We start from the raw sequence: 14,496 nt of genomic DNA on the forward strand, positions 1-14,496 counted from the left end.
AAAAGTCTTACTTAGATGTGCGCTGATAATTTGACTCAGAAGTATGGCCATTTTTATTTATTTATTTTATTTTTTAAAAAGATTTTATTTGTTTATCAGAGAGAGAGAGAGAATGCACAAGCAGGCAGAGGCAGAGAGAGAAGCAGGCTCCCTGATGAGCAAGGAGCCTGATGCGGGACTCGATCCCAAGACGCTGGGATCATGACCTGAGCCGAAGGCAGCAGCTTAACCGACTGAGCCACCCAGGCATTCCTGGCCATTTTTAATAGTCAGTGGGGGCTCTAGAAGACCCACGCCTGACAGTAAGACTCAACTAATTTGAAGTATACCTTTAGTGTTTAACCTGGGGACTGCTCAGTTTCAGCTCAGACTGAAAGGACACACCAGTTTCCTGATTAATCCAAAATAAAAAATCTTATCTGTAAGGAAGAAGGTTTTTGTTTTGTTTTGTTTGTACAGTACCCTGAGGATTAGAAAAACCACGGAACTCAAAACTCTTCCATTTCTGTGAGAAAAGTCTATGCAATCTTTTCTAAACTTAAACTTACAGAAATAAATGTAACTCACTGAGGTAAAAGGAAAGCTAATTTAAGGAACATGACCCCGGAGCGTAACACTGCGTTCCAAAATTAGCAACAAGTCATAGGTCCAGATAGGAGAAATCAAGTTCAAGTCTATTTCCCAAAATAAATTTCTAATACTTCCATGGACAGCGAGAGGAGTGTAAACTATTTTCAGACTACAGAGCATCCCAAGGGGTACATTCGAGGTTGATGGCGTTTCCATGTACGTCTGCTGGGCAGCCTTTCCCGTGAGGACACTGCCCACGTGCCTGCCATATTCTCCCACAAAATGCTCCTCTGCCTAGCTCGGGCCCTGGACCCCATCTGGTTCCCTGGAAGTCAACAGAATCAAGGATCCCAAGAAAGCAAGTGGGGGTCTCCTCTACCTTTATTCCCATGCTCAGAAAAAGATGCATGAAGCATTTCCCCCCATCCAAAGCTAAACCAACTCTTAAAAAGTGAGTCTCTATCAGTGCATCAACTTCTCTCCGGTCACCATTGCCCATGACTTCTTGATTCTAACTATCTGATAATTTCTCAAACTTCCAGGGGCCCCCCTTCAGTGAGCTTCTTTATTTTTTAAATTAAAAATGATTATTCATTTGAGGATGGCTGACACACAAAATTACATTAGTTTCAGGCATACAACATAGAGGTTTAACTGCTCTGTAGTTATGCTATGCTGTGCACTCCTCCATTAATGGACCAGTGGCTCCTAGCACCAAAGTACAGCTGGAAAAGGGCCTCAGAGACAGCTGTGGACTAAGGTAGAATACCACCAGGGGGCAGCAGAGAGTCCACGAACTCACACACCCAGGCACCCTTCCCAAGCAGTAAAGGATCTGGGAGACATCTCCAACAGAGATCCCACACTCAAGCAATACAAGGAGGCAATCCAATTACAAGAACTAGAACCTCTCTGTCTTCCAACCCCCCATCTGACGTTACTTCCACCAGACCCATCTGATTCTAACGTGCATTTCGAGACCCTGCCATCAACAATGTGGCCGCGTCCAGTTCTAGGAAACCATGCTGTAAATCAGAGCCATCCCGCACCTCACCCAACAAGACAATCGCTTAGACATTTATTCTTGCTCTACACAACAACTTAATAAGCTCTATTCTCTGGCTACTGTAACCTCATGCAACAAAATTAGAACCTTGCACATGATAACCCCACATCAATGACAACAGCTGAACTGTAAAAAACACTGTGTAAAATCACCTAAGTTGTAGAACTGGGTAGCAAGAGGTGTGGTGAAAAAAACCAGAAGATCTGAAAAAGCACAGCGAAGGCTGCAGTTCATGCGGTGAAATACAAGTTAAAAAAAAAAAAAAAACGCGGGAGACAGCTGACACACAATGTGACATGAGTTTCAGGGGTATGACACAGTGATTCAACCTCTTTATGTGTGACGTTGCGCTCAACTCCAGTGTAGCTCCCATCCATCAGCTCAGGACACTACTCAGTACCAGTGACTGTTCCCTGTGCCGACGCCTTCATGCCGGTGGCTCATTCATTCGGTAACTGGAAGTCTGTACCTCCCACCCTCCTTCACCCCTTTCGTCTATGTCCCAACAGTTTGCTCTCTGTTCAAATATGTTCCTTACTCTCAACAAGCTTCGAATGTATATCCCTGTGCTGTGTCATGGTGAAGTACATTGTGAATGGGTCATGAAGTGTCCTCTCAAGTTCACCTGCATTTACGAAGTCTCTAACACTAACACAAACGTGACACCAAGTACGAACCACGGCATTGGACAAACCACCATGGAAACACTCGGCCAAACACTTCACAAGTGAAAACACCAGGCAAAACAGTTTTTATCTATCCCAGATTGCAAGTACAAAGAACTCCTAAAAAATCAGTTAAGGAAAAGACTTTAAACAAAGATTACAAGTAGGCCAATCCCACACGCACAGCCAACCAACAAACGTGGAGGAAAAAAAATTCAATCTCACCAATGAAAAACAATGACAGCTACTGAGCTGCCGAAGATGAAAAAGAACCATAATTAAGACAAAAAACAAAACAAAACAAAACCCTCCAGCAACTGCACATTCTGTCAATCCCACCTCTGAAGTATCCTGAACCCATTCATATCTCCCTCCTTCCACACAACCACTGTGGCTCCACGCCACACCTCAGGGGAATTCCTGCCTCGACCTCCTCTGCTCACCTCCCACCCAACTCCCAACTGCATTCTCCATAAGGCGGCAACAAGAATTTCTTAAACTCTGTGACTCCCATCTTTGAAATCCTACAGCGCTTCCCGCCACTCTGAGAATAAAACCCACTCTCAACTGTTAACATAGCTTACAAGACCCTTCCTGCCCTTGTACAGCCAAGTGCCGCCCCCGCACACTTTAATTACGGGAGTCTGCTTCTAGTTCCTGACGGCCTCAGGACCTTTGAACAGTTATTGCAACCCAGGACCCGGTCACCTTCTTCTTCACTCACCTTCCAGGTCTCCACTCCTACGTGATCTCTTCTGACAACCCTCTGTGATCATCCCCTGACCCACATCATCTCCCTTAGTGAGTGTCTTTCTGTCCTACCACCAACGGAAGCTCCGTGAAGGAAGGCCCCTTGTATTTTTCCGCTACAGTATCCCAGGAGCTAGCACCATGCTCGGCACTCAATATAAATCTCTGCTCCATGAATGAAAAAATAAATACTGGATAAGGAAGGCAGTTGCCTGTATCTGACTCTAAGAACACTGGTCTTAAATCCAGATTCTTCACAGTGTGACAATAAATAGATTATGCTCCTGAAAACTCATTTTCTCTCACCTATAAAAAGAGAATAAATCCATAAAATACATCATCAAAAAATCATTAAAAATAACCTCTTAAAAAGAAATACAGCTAGGATTTTCAGATGGGAAAACATACATCCTTTAATTATACCGCTTTCTCCTTTAGTAGGAAAAGATAATGACACCAGCCATACTGACTTAAGAACTTAAGCATGCAAAAATTGCAAAAGGAACGCAAAAGGAATAGGCCATCCAATTGTTATGCTTAAGGAGAAGGTTCAAAGAGGTAGCTCAGTTTTTATTCTTTGCCACAGGCAAAGTAAAAAGAAAATCCAGAGTTAACGTCACAAAATGCAAAACTGAACGTAATCAGAGACAATTTATAATTTCATATTTACACAATGAATTAGAGTAAAAATACGACTTTCCCCTCCGGATTATAAACACAGTCATTTCCCACCTAAAATAAAGCCCTTCCTTTTTTTTCAAAGTGACCAAAATCCCCCAGGGAGGATGCTGGGTCAGGTTGGTAAGAGTGTCACAGTGGGGGACACAGTACCATCGTGGGCAACAGGACACCTTACAGGCGTTTCCCAGTGGCTTCAGAAAGAACGAGAACAAGGTTCTTTATGGATAGACTGTTCGTTCATCTGAAGTCGCAGCTGAGGCCTGGCTGGGGCAGGACAGGGGAATCAGGCAGACCCGATCAACAGGATGGCGAGATGGCCCGTCACTAAGCACCCCTCCCCTAACAGAGCCTGGCCACTGGAACAGAGCTGCAGGCGTCGGTCCTAAGCTGTATTTTTTTTAATGCCCAGATCATGGAATGCTCACTTCCACCCCCAAATTCTGCATGCATTAACAACCTAAACCATTTGACAAAATGTCAGTAACACGTCCAACGAGAACATTATGTTATCATAACCTGAAAAGTGGGCCCAGCTCATTAAAAGCATTTCACCGTCTTGTCAAATGAGCTAAGGATGCAAACTGTGGGATCAAACAATTTAACTCCCAAATGTCACAGGTTATTTCGGCATAAAAGAGAAACAAGGAGCAAGGGAAACTATGGATTTCATTTGTAAAAGGACAAAACCGCAGCCGTGAAGATCGAAACTGGAAAATGACTAAGAATGGCAATTGTACCCTACATTTGGGGGGAAACAATCTCTCGATAAGGAGGGTATTTAGTAACTAAAAGTGCCAAAAGTGGCTTTCCAAATTATTTCTGAAAACTATGTTCTTACCAGTAAGTAACAGGGGCGGTCAGGGGCGTTCCTGCGGGTGGCCACACCATTTCTGCATTGTGTTCCACGCCTATGTTGGGGGAATCAAGTTACTAAACACAGAATGTAAGGTCCTCGTCTAAAATAAGCCCTGCTTGCGCCGACCTCGGGCACGTTCCAGAGACTCCTTGTCCATAAAGGGGACTTGGTCAGCGTTCAGAAAGCAGATGACCCACGCACCCTGGCAAGGGCGACAGGCACAGCAACCACGCTGAAGACGCGTGCTCAAATACACCTTCTATTTATACTCCTAGTGAGCTTTTCTCTTTGGTATAAACAGAGCCACACTAAGAGCTAAGGACTGAAAATTATCCATATCTCTAAGAGCCAAGTCACATCATGAGAACAAAACCATTTACTAATAAGCACGTACGAAGCACTGAACAGTGTCCGGGACACTCTGGGAGCCCCAGGAACACACACCACGCTCCTGGCCAGCAAGGTTCCTCTGGCTCCAATAGTAAACACTTGCTCAGCGAGTGAGCACAAGGCCATGACTAGTACCTCGTGTATCCGCACTTACTCGGAACTGACCCTGGTGATGGTCACCACCACGAAGGAGCAGCAAACCCGTGTCCACAAGAACGGCAGAATGAGCCACTGAACCCGGAGTTACTTTGTTATTCCCCGAATGAGTAGGAGTTTTGTTTCTACAACTCCCCGCTATCCCAGGCAGCCATTCTTAAAAAGCCGTGAGTATCTCCCACGGTGAGAACCGATGATCCGGGTAGAGTGACGCGGAGAACATGACAGGTAGGACAAACGGAGCCGAAAGTACCAAGAGTGTGGAACAGGAGATAAATACAAGGAATGCACGTAAGGTTCAGCACGAGCAGAAATAATCAGAGACCAGGGAAGACTGCCGTAACCTTCATGTAAGGCAATGCGACGTTCGTTACCAAATCCACATCCTACTTGTCGTCGCAGAATTCCTAAGAATCCGGCTTACAGACATATTAACAAGTCGAGACGTTGGTGCAGAAGCATTCACTGCATAAGGGCAGAGCAGAAGCATCGAAACCGCCTTCATCGTGATCTGGATAAAACAATGTGGAACCTCCTCACTACAGGCCACACGGTTATCGGAAGCCGAGGTGCACCTGTGGTTGCCAGCGTGTCTGTGACACGGAAGTTTGGATTATTTTCATTCTGAAATGCATCTGGGGGGCGCCTGGGGGGCTCTGTCAGTTGAGCGTCCGACTCCTGACCTCAGCTCAGGTCTTGATCTCAGGGTCCTGAGTTCAAGCCCCACTCTGGGATTCACGTGGGGCATGGAGCCTACTTAAATAAATGAAATAAAGTAAAACATATGTATTTTGCTGTATAGACGTACATCCATGTGCATAAGCATAAAAAGTCTACAAGTACACACAATCAGAGGCTATGGGACAGCGAGGCTGGAGACTGGAGTGGGGGAGGGGGGTGTCACTTGTCCCTATGTGATTCCTATGTGATAATCATGTACCACTCTGTGCTTTAAAAAAATAAACATGACAGAGAGTACGAGAGGAAAAAGAGAAAGAAAGAGGAAAGGGAGGAAAGATTACTGAAGAATTCTCAAGTCCAGCCAGTCCCAGACTTCACCCTCCCTGGCCACCGCCTCTTCATGGGGCTTCGGGTTCCCTGTATCTTTGGAAACCCATCCAACACCGCTGGCAGCAGAAACTCTGGTCAGGATGAAAGGAAAATGGAGCAGACCCTGGCCCAGTCCCCCACAGGCTCTGCTAACGCACCTGTCCCAGAGCTGAGTTGCCGTAGAGTGGAAGACAGACCTTCTCTCCTTAGATCCTCTGGAACTCCCGAGGTTAAAACTACTAGACATACATATCTGTGCTTTTTATATTAGGCAACATTTACATGGTGGTTAGCTTGGGAAATAAGAGCTGAGATACATTTAATTGATTTTTGACCTGTGGGTCTCAGCTGTCCCCAGTCCATCTCTGGGAAGAGTCCTCAGGTACAACAAGAAACTGACCAGCAGCATCAGTACCCTTAATGAGCAACTCTACACTGTGATAAATGGTCCTCTTGGAGAGCCTGCCAGGGTATGGAGACACACACGTGATACTGTGCACTGCCGATTTCAAGCAAGCTTCTGTGCGGTCTGCGTATAGCTCAGTCGTGGTTCTGTGATGACTGTATCACAGAGATCTACACGACCGGAAAATGAAAGTTTGGGTCTACACGCCAAACTCATGACAGTTACTCCCGGGGACTTAACACCCCCACTTTCCTTCTTACAGCTCAAAATTTCGTATCATGAACACTTAATATTTTTCTCACAAAAGACTGTAAAAACCAGTTGCTGTTTGAAAGGTAGATACCCTCCCCCAACACACACATACACACATACATCCCATCTCCCACCCCACCCTCCCCCCAAATCCCAACACACCCCCTTATCTTCTGTTATCAACGGAACCCCACGAGCTGCCAGACTGGCTTAAGCAGACAAGATCTAAATTACAGCAAAACCAGCCCCCGAAATCATTCTGGTCTCACGGACTCCCCAGGCCTGGCACCCTGGGCTTCATTTTTATGAGCTGCCAGTTTCATCACAGGACCCCGGGAATCACATGCCAGTATCAACAGCACCACCGTATGCCGGCTAAAGCAGGCTCAGCACAGAACAACCTGCTTCCAGTCATTCCCAGAAACACCAAACACGTGGAAATCAAAACAGCAAAGGTCAAGGTCTTCAGAAGTGGGTTATTAACTCCAGCAGGAGTTAGACACAAAGTACAATGGCTTCTTACCAAGAAGGAAGAAAGTGCTTTCTAAAAAAGCAAAATAAAGAAAAATGAATACTTATAGCTTTTATTTGCAGGTACTTTATAGGCTATAAAATTATCTGATTCTCTCAGCAAAAATTCTGGCTAAGTTTATTGTACCTCTATTTTACCAGGGAGGACGTGGAGGCTCAGGAAGGGGTTCCAGGTTAGATCTTTGTACCACAGTTTTAATACTATTATATCAAGGAAATATCAAGGAATTATCCAGAATTTCTCATTGAGTTATTGAGATGAACAGAGCCAATAATCTACCTCTTCCTTTTATTAAAAGGACTTTTGTTGCAATTCTAATGTATCAGGATTTTAAAAATTCATACAGGATTTTCTTTCAAATTTGTATTCTCATGTTTGGCCTGAAGTTTTAGAACAATCCTGTCTTTTTAATTAATTAATTATTTATTTGAAGATTTTATTTCTTTATTTGACAGAGAGAGATCACAAGTAGGCAGAGAGAGAGAGAGGGAAGCAGGCTCCCCGACGAGCAGAGAGCCCGATGCGGAGCTCAATCCCAGGACCCTGAGACCATGACCTGAGCCGAAGGCAGAGGCTTAACCCACTGAGCCACCCAGGTGCCCCCAATCCCGTTTTTTTTTTTTAAACATGTTTTTTTCAAACCATCGATCTTTTAATAAAGCAAGACAGAAGGATGATTTTCTTCTTGTGTCATTTGAATTAAACGGTGTAAACATCACATGTGTAACCGTGCCAACTCTGCAAGAAAAATCTGAAAGAACACCAAGAAGAGAGAGGAATGCAGTATTTTGGAGACACAGGATATAGAAATTATTTGAAAAAAAGATCACAACAGCCTTATAATGAACAGTTTCCACTATCGTTGGTAAAAATTACATAACTTTTACTTGGACTGCGCTTCATGGGATTTTTTTAAATTGCCTTAAATATAAAATTCTCTTAATACTGTTTCATATACACACAAAACACAAACATACATGCATATATATATACATATAAAATTCTATATTATTAATGTGCACTGCTTTTTTCTCAATAGGCACAGACACTCTCTTCTGACTGGAGTGTGGTCGTGGCTGCTGTCTCTCACACACACACTTAAACTTGAAGCAGCCACAGGCCTGGTGCTTCTAGTAGGTGCCGGAATGTCCCAGAGCGGGTCTGAATTCTCCCTCCTTCCTTCGCTAACAACGGCTACCGTTTGTGTGATCTTGGGCAGGTTACTGAACATTTGTTTCTTGTTTCCTCAACTCTAAAATGAGAATAAATACTATCAATCTCAGGTGGCTAAAATAAGTATTTTTTTGCCTTTTTGTTGTAAACAATGTGAAATGTAGGGAAAAGCTGCAGTAATAGCACAGAAAATGGAGGTATACCCTTCACCCAGTTTCCTTTCTGTGAACAACTGAGATGGCCAGAGTGCAGTTATCAACACCAGGAAATGAATGCTGTCGTGCCCTCAGTCACCAAGAGACGGACCTTGTTTACATTTCCCCCATGTCCCTGCAGTGTCCCCTCTCCTCAGTCTCCCCCAACACGTGGTCCATCCTCAATTGGCCCTTGTACTTCCGGGCCTTGACCCCATGGCCCGTAGGAGGTACCCGGAAGGGTGTCTCTCAGATGCTCTCTCTGGGTCAGCTTGAGGTTGTGCATTCTGGGCAAGAACACCTCAGAAGCGATGCTGTATCCTCTTCAGGGCATCGCAGGACGGGCTGACGTCCCCATGTCTTATTACTAGTAATGCCTGCAGGTGGTAACCTCGGAGAACTGTTGACAAGCCATGGTTCTAGCACACCAATGGTGACTACGACCATTGCAAGGGTCGGGCTAAGAACACAGATTCTGGAATCAGGGAGATGGGCCTTCTTGTGCCCACTCCACCAGTTCCTGCCATGTGACCACAGGCGGGTTGAACTCCCCCACCTTCCCTGGGCGGACAGTAGAGACGATACCACCTGCGAAGTTGTCACAAGGCCATCACGAGGTTTTGAAGAAGACAGAAGGAGAAACACTCAGTGCCTGGAAAGATCTCGAATGTTCCATCAAAAGGTGGGTTTGGGGCACTGCGGGGGGAGGCTAGAGGGCTGGGGTGGGGGCGCAGAGCCAGCAGCTCATCTCTCCCTGCAGCAGGCTGCGGCGGGGCTGGCCCCTGTTGCTGTGGGAGTTAAAATCTATGATGAGACAATCCCCCTTTTAGAAGACAAATCTAATCCCAAAGGAACCAGAAAATAAGCTTTAAACAAATCCTGAGGGGTCTGGGTATGCAAGCTGACACCTGAAACACTTCTCCATCAGAGCCTATGAAGAATCCTAACACCAATCACTGCACCACGGCCTCAGCCTCGGAAAGCCACGTCCAACCCACCAACAGGTGAGAGTAACAAGAGACACACTTGTACGCGGGACAGACGGTATGACGTCCTGCTGCTTAGCTGTTAATTACCAAAGTATCAGAGCAACACGTGCGCTCTCGGAGCAAACCCATCCGACAGACATCGATGCTCAGGCTCCCAGGGGCCCTGGTGACCTCTAAATGACTTTGAAGAGCCCTGAATGTTCAGAGGGTAGTTTAAGCCAAGAACTGAGCAGGACCCAGGCCATGGGCGCCTGGGTGGCTCGGTCGGCTGCGCATCTTGACTTTTTATTTCAGCTCAGGTCATGATCTCAAGCCCTGCGTCAGGCTCTGCACTGGGAATCGAGTCTGCTTAAGATTCTCTCTCTCCCTCGCCCCCTACCCTGACTCACATGCTCTCTCTAAACAAAAGAAAAAAACTCCAAGGCCCTTCTTTAGCACACTTCTGCTGTACGTGTGAGAGGGAGGGTCCATGACTTGCATTTCGCTTCCCGCTCCCACCTCCTGGCAAGCAGAGCCGAGGACAGCTAAGTACTCCAGTTTACTAGGACCTAAGCTTTTTACAGACACGTTCACTGAAACCAAAGCAATCCTATGAGAAGGAGTAAGAATCCCTATGAACGGGTGAGGACCAAGGCCCGGGATGTAAGCTGCGGTGCTTGAGGTCACACGCCAGAGCAGGGTTCCGACAGCAAGCTCCAACCCCACGTGTGCCCTACACTCAGGGGTGTGTGGCCCCAAGCAAGGATGCTGTCCCTTCCCTTCCTGTCACACTGGGAAGCAATGCCGACAGAAGATTCCAGAATGTGTTTTGAGTTCCTCAAAGTGAGGGGGCACTGTTACCACACGCCTTGTTATCACAAATTCTTCTCCCTTCCTTCCCTGCCACCTCGGGGGCATGCTCACGGGTCACCACCACTGGGGGTTCCAGCCACAGGGCCCACCCGCCTTGTCCGCTCCTGGCCCAGGCTGGCGCATCCACCATCCCCACCCTTGCTCCACATCTGGGAGACAAGTACAGGTTTCCTGTCCAGAGCCCAAGCTGTGGAGACTTCTGTCGCCTCAAGCTCCATCTGTCACACAGACAACTCCTGAGCACAAGTCACACCTGTGACAGCGGGGGTCACATCAGGGGACAAACCGCCCAGGAAGTTCCTTCCACACAGTGTCGACTTCCCCAACCTCTTAGGCAAAGGCACACAAACGTGACTGTGGTTCTTTCTGAGATCCCCTCTCCTGGGTCGAAGAGCCCCTCCCCAGCTCCTACCTTCAGCCCCTAGGTTCCAGGCTCTGAAGAGCTCCCAACCTCCACCCCAGACACAGCCATGACCCATTCCCGCAAATCACATTTACGTGAGTCTGTGTGAACATGTTTACCTTATACTCTGTCCCTGCTCATTACAGAAGCAACATGTTGCCCTCGTGCCAGATTCAAACCCAGAGGCGCTTTCAAGGGCAGGCGGGTGGGATGGTGACCCAGCCTCCTCAGCCCCGTCCTTCCGATAACCTGTGCTAACTGTTTGAGGGGCGTCCCTCAGGAGTTAAAAAAAAAAAAATGCAAAACTAATTGTTAAATGAAAGAAGTGAAGGGGAAGATGTATATGTATTGTATCATGCCATCTGTGTAAGAGACACACATAAAATACTGCTTGAAGGCTTCAAAGCAGTCCCCGCAGACCAACCCCGGGGAGTGGACCTGGGCAGGGAGGGTGGGACCCAGCCCGTGCCTGGGGATCCTCTCTGACCGTCCGAATGTGGAACCACGTGAATGTATTATCTACTCCAAAGACTGGTTATTTAAATTAAATATCACAACAGAAAATGTGCTGATTAAAAGTCCCAAAGCATGCCTAGCATAGAGCGGGCACTCAAGGGCTACAAAAGAATGAATGAAACAGTGAGTCTAAGTGGCTCCATGTAACAGGAACCGGCCGTCCAAGTAACCTACAAACACGACGCAGGAAAACAGAGAAAGGCGCCCCCGACCTGTTCTTCCAGCGGAATCGTATCAAGGATGAGGGAAAGAGTTCAGACGTCATCTGGCAACTAGAACATTCTGAACACTTTCTCCCATGACTCCTATGAGCAGAGGGAAGACATAGCCACCCAAGGGTCTGGGTGCACGGGCCTTAGGGCCCCTACTGTAAAAGGGGCAAGACTTCATGTTTACAATTTACCATAAAACCACACCTAAATCCTGTGTGTTGCCCTAGAACACAATCATAGCGAGCTTCACACAAAACCATCCCCTTTGCCCGAATCGACAAGAAATAATGTGTTTATCACGTTACTTCACACCTCTTGACCCACCAACTCCTATCTGGGGGATTCAAGAACCTTCATTTGAAGGTCACACTCTAACTGAACCTTTCAGATTTACAAACTGGGGCATCGAAGTGCATCGCCCAGGGTCACACGGCAACGACGGGGCAGAGACCTGACCCGTGGGCCTCGTGTGTGTGTCCGCATCCCGTCTCCCCACAGGCCGGCCACCACCAGCTCCCCCAGATGAAGGCCCCCTGGAAGCCCAGCAGGGTCCACAGGCCCGGGCTCAGTGACAGACCTGCCCTTCTGTGGCCTCTTCACCACGTGTGCTCCGCGCAGTGTCCCGGTGCCTGCAAAACACGGAACAGCTCACAAGCCCTGTGTCTCAGCAGACTTTGTATGAAACTCTTTGTTTCACAAACAAAACCGCTTCTGAGCACTTCCTTAATTATTTGGTGTATCATTTGCATATTGGCTAATATACTAATTGCAGATCTGCGTTGCATTTATGTGTTAAAACCAGAACCTCTGTTTGAGAACATTTGGCTGACCACTGTTTTGACTAATTTAATGCTTGAAACAGCACAGCCTACCAGGTAACATATTCCATAACACACATCCCCCGCCCCCCTCCCCCGATTTTAGCTGGCTCTCTCTTAACTTTTTCAAAGCAACTTCTTATTGAAAAATTAGATTGACCTATTTTCTATAAAGAATCCCTTGCCTAATAAACCATGGTTAAAATACCTGCACCAAAATTATGTCTGACTCTTACTCAAATGGTTGGTACCTTAAGTCTGTGTAATAAATGAACGCCTGCTCTGTGTTTTACAAAATTCAGCTGCCGCAGGAAAGACACTTCAGCTGGAAACCAATTTTAACTGATGAAATAAAAATTATCTTTGTGAGAAACAAAATAGATAAATTTTGAAATTGGTGCTGTAAAAATTCCCCGAATAGGGTATAAACTCTGAAGAATCATTCTATTCCCTTGGGGAATTTCAGCCAATAAAATATTCACATCTACACGTTTTAAAAGGAACTGGGAAGGGGCGCCTGGGTGGCTCAGTGGGTTAAAGCCTCTGCCTTCGGCTCAGGTCATGATCTCAGGGTCCTGGGGATCGAGCCCCAAATTGGGCTCTCTGCTCAGCAGGGAGCCTGCTTCCTCCTCTCTCTGTCTGACTCTCTGCCTACTTGTGATCTCTGTCTCTGTGTCAAATAAATAAAATCTTAAAAAAAAAAAAAAAAAAGGAACTGGGAGATACAATGTTTGCACCAAGTTTGCACAGGGGTGGAGGCACGTCCACACAATGTCTCTACTGGATCAAAGACCTCCAGTTCCCTGGAAAAATTTCAGGCATGTTAGGCTCAAATGAATACCATCACCAAGGTAACCTGTGCACCGAGGTCAAAGTGGCAGCGGTCATGGTCAGGGTTTGGTCGGAGCCAAGGAGAGAGGTCATGGGAAGAAACCGAGGGGTGAGACTGTAATGGCAGGAATCTGCCCCAGAAAGGGGTATGCTTGCACCCGTGGCCCTTCCCCAAGCACCTCCAGCATGTGGTCCACCGTTCTGTGCATTTCTCCAACATCTGCCACAGCAATGTCCAAGAGCAAAGAAAAAGCCATGCTTCTGTTTCACAATAGGTTCCCAAGCAACTCAAATCCCCACACAGGGCCACGGGACCCGAGAACAAACATCAAGTCGGTTGAGTAATGAGCCAGGCAGAGTTCAACACCTTTCCTCACCCAGGGCTCTGCAGTTGGGCCCGATGAGACAAACCACAGAGAAACGTCTCAAAGCCAGGCAACGCTGCCCAATAGAGATTTGACTACGCGGTTATAGCGACAGCATTCTGCCCCAGGAACTACAGAAATTAAACAAGATCTAGCCGTGCTCCCCAAGGGCGCCTTAGGGCTCAAGGGTCATCGTTTCTGTAAGGTTTTCATTACTCAACACCAGTCACCAAGACGTCAGTTTGGATCTACAACATCCTAAGGAAAGGCCTCACCTTGCACTTAATCCCACCAGCCAGGGAGGCCGCAGTCATACCTCTGGGTTCTCCCAGTAACTTCATGCCACCGAGGCCGTCCTCCTCAGGGTCCCTGACCGCCACCCCGAGTGCTGCGCAAAGGGAGCGGCTGCCAGACACGTGCACCTTTACAGCATCAGCAGGGGCACAGTCCAAAAGTTATTTCAGGAACAAGAGAAAGAAGAGTCAACAGGCAAAAAGTAAATAGCTGGATAACAGACATGAGAACAAAGTGTTGGAGCAACATGATACGATGCCTGAGACTGGCTTTGAAATACCACCCTCCCCGTCCCAGAACCATAGTCAGAGATCTGACGGCCGTCAACACTGGGTGATAAGGATAAGGAGGTCATTTCACTCCTTACTTCACATCCTTAAAAATTGTTTGGAAAACTGCAGCAAGAAAATGTTTTTTTTTAAGCTCGAATTTAGTAGGAACCCAGTGTTTTTAAAATAATACATGGATATGCACA

General features: G+C 46.8%; 1 protein-coding gene across 6 annotated transcripts in view; it reads right to left on the reverse strand.

The window, feature by feature from the left end:
* Positions 1 to 14,496, reverse strand: part of SGMS1 (sphingomyelin synthase 1) — a 179,565-nt gene that overhangs the window by 49,302 nt on the left and 115,767 nt on the right. Inside the window, exon 1 of one of the 6 annotated variants that reach the window (XM_032883016.1) lies at positions 4,571 to 4,592. The exons of the other annotated variants lie outside the window; for them this stretch is intronic. The gene's annotated coding sequence lies outside the window, so the exon portion shown is untranslated. Of the gene's footprint in view, positions 1 to 4,570; positions 4,593 to 14,496 lie in introns of those variants that run through there. 6 annotated transcript variants of the gene reach the window in all.

The sequence above is a fragment of the Lontra canadensis genome, unplaced genomic scaffold (genome assembly GCF_010015895.1).
Source record: "Lontra canadensis isolate GAN:19392208 unplaced genomic scaffold, GSC_riverotter_1.0 scaffold85, whole genome shotgun sequence".
NCBI classification, from domain to species: Eukaryota; Metazoa; Chordata; class Mammalia; order Carnivora; family Mustelidae; genus Lontra; species Lontra canadensis.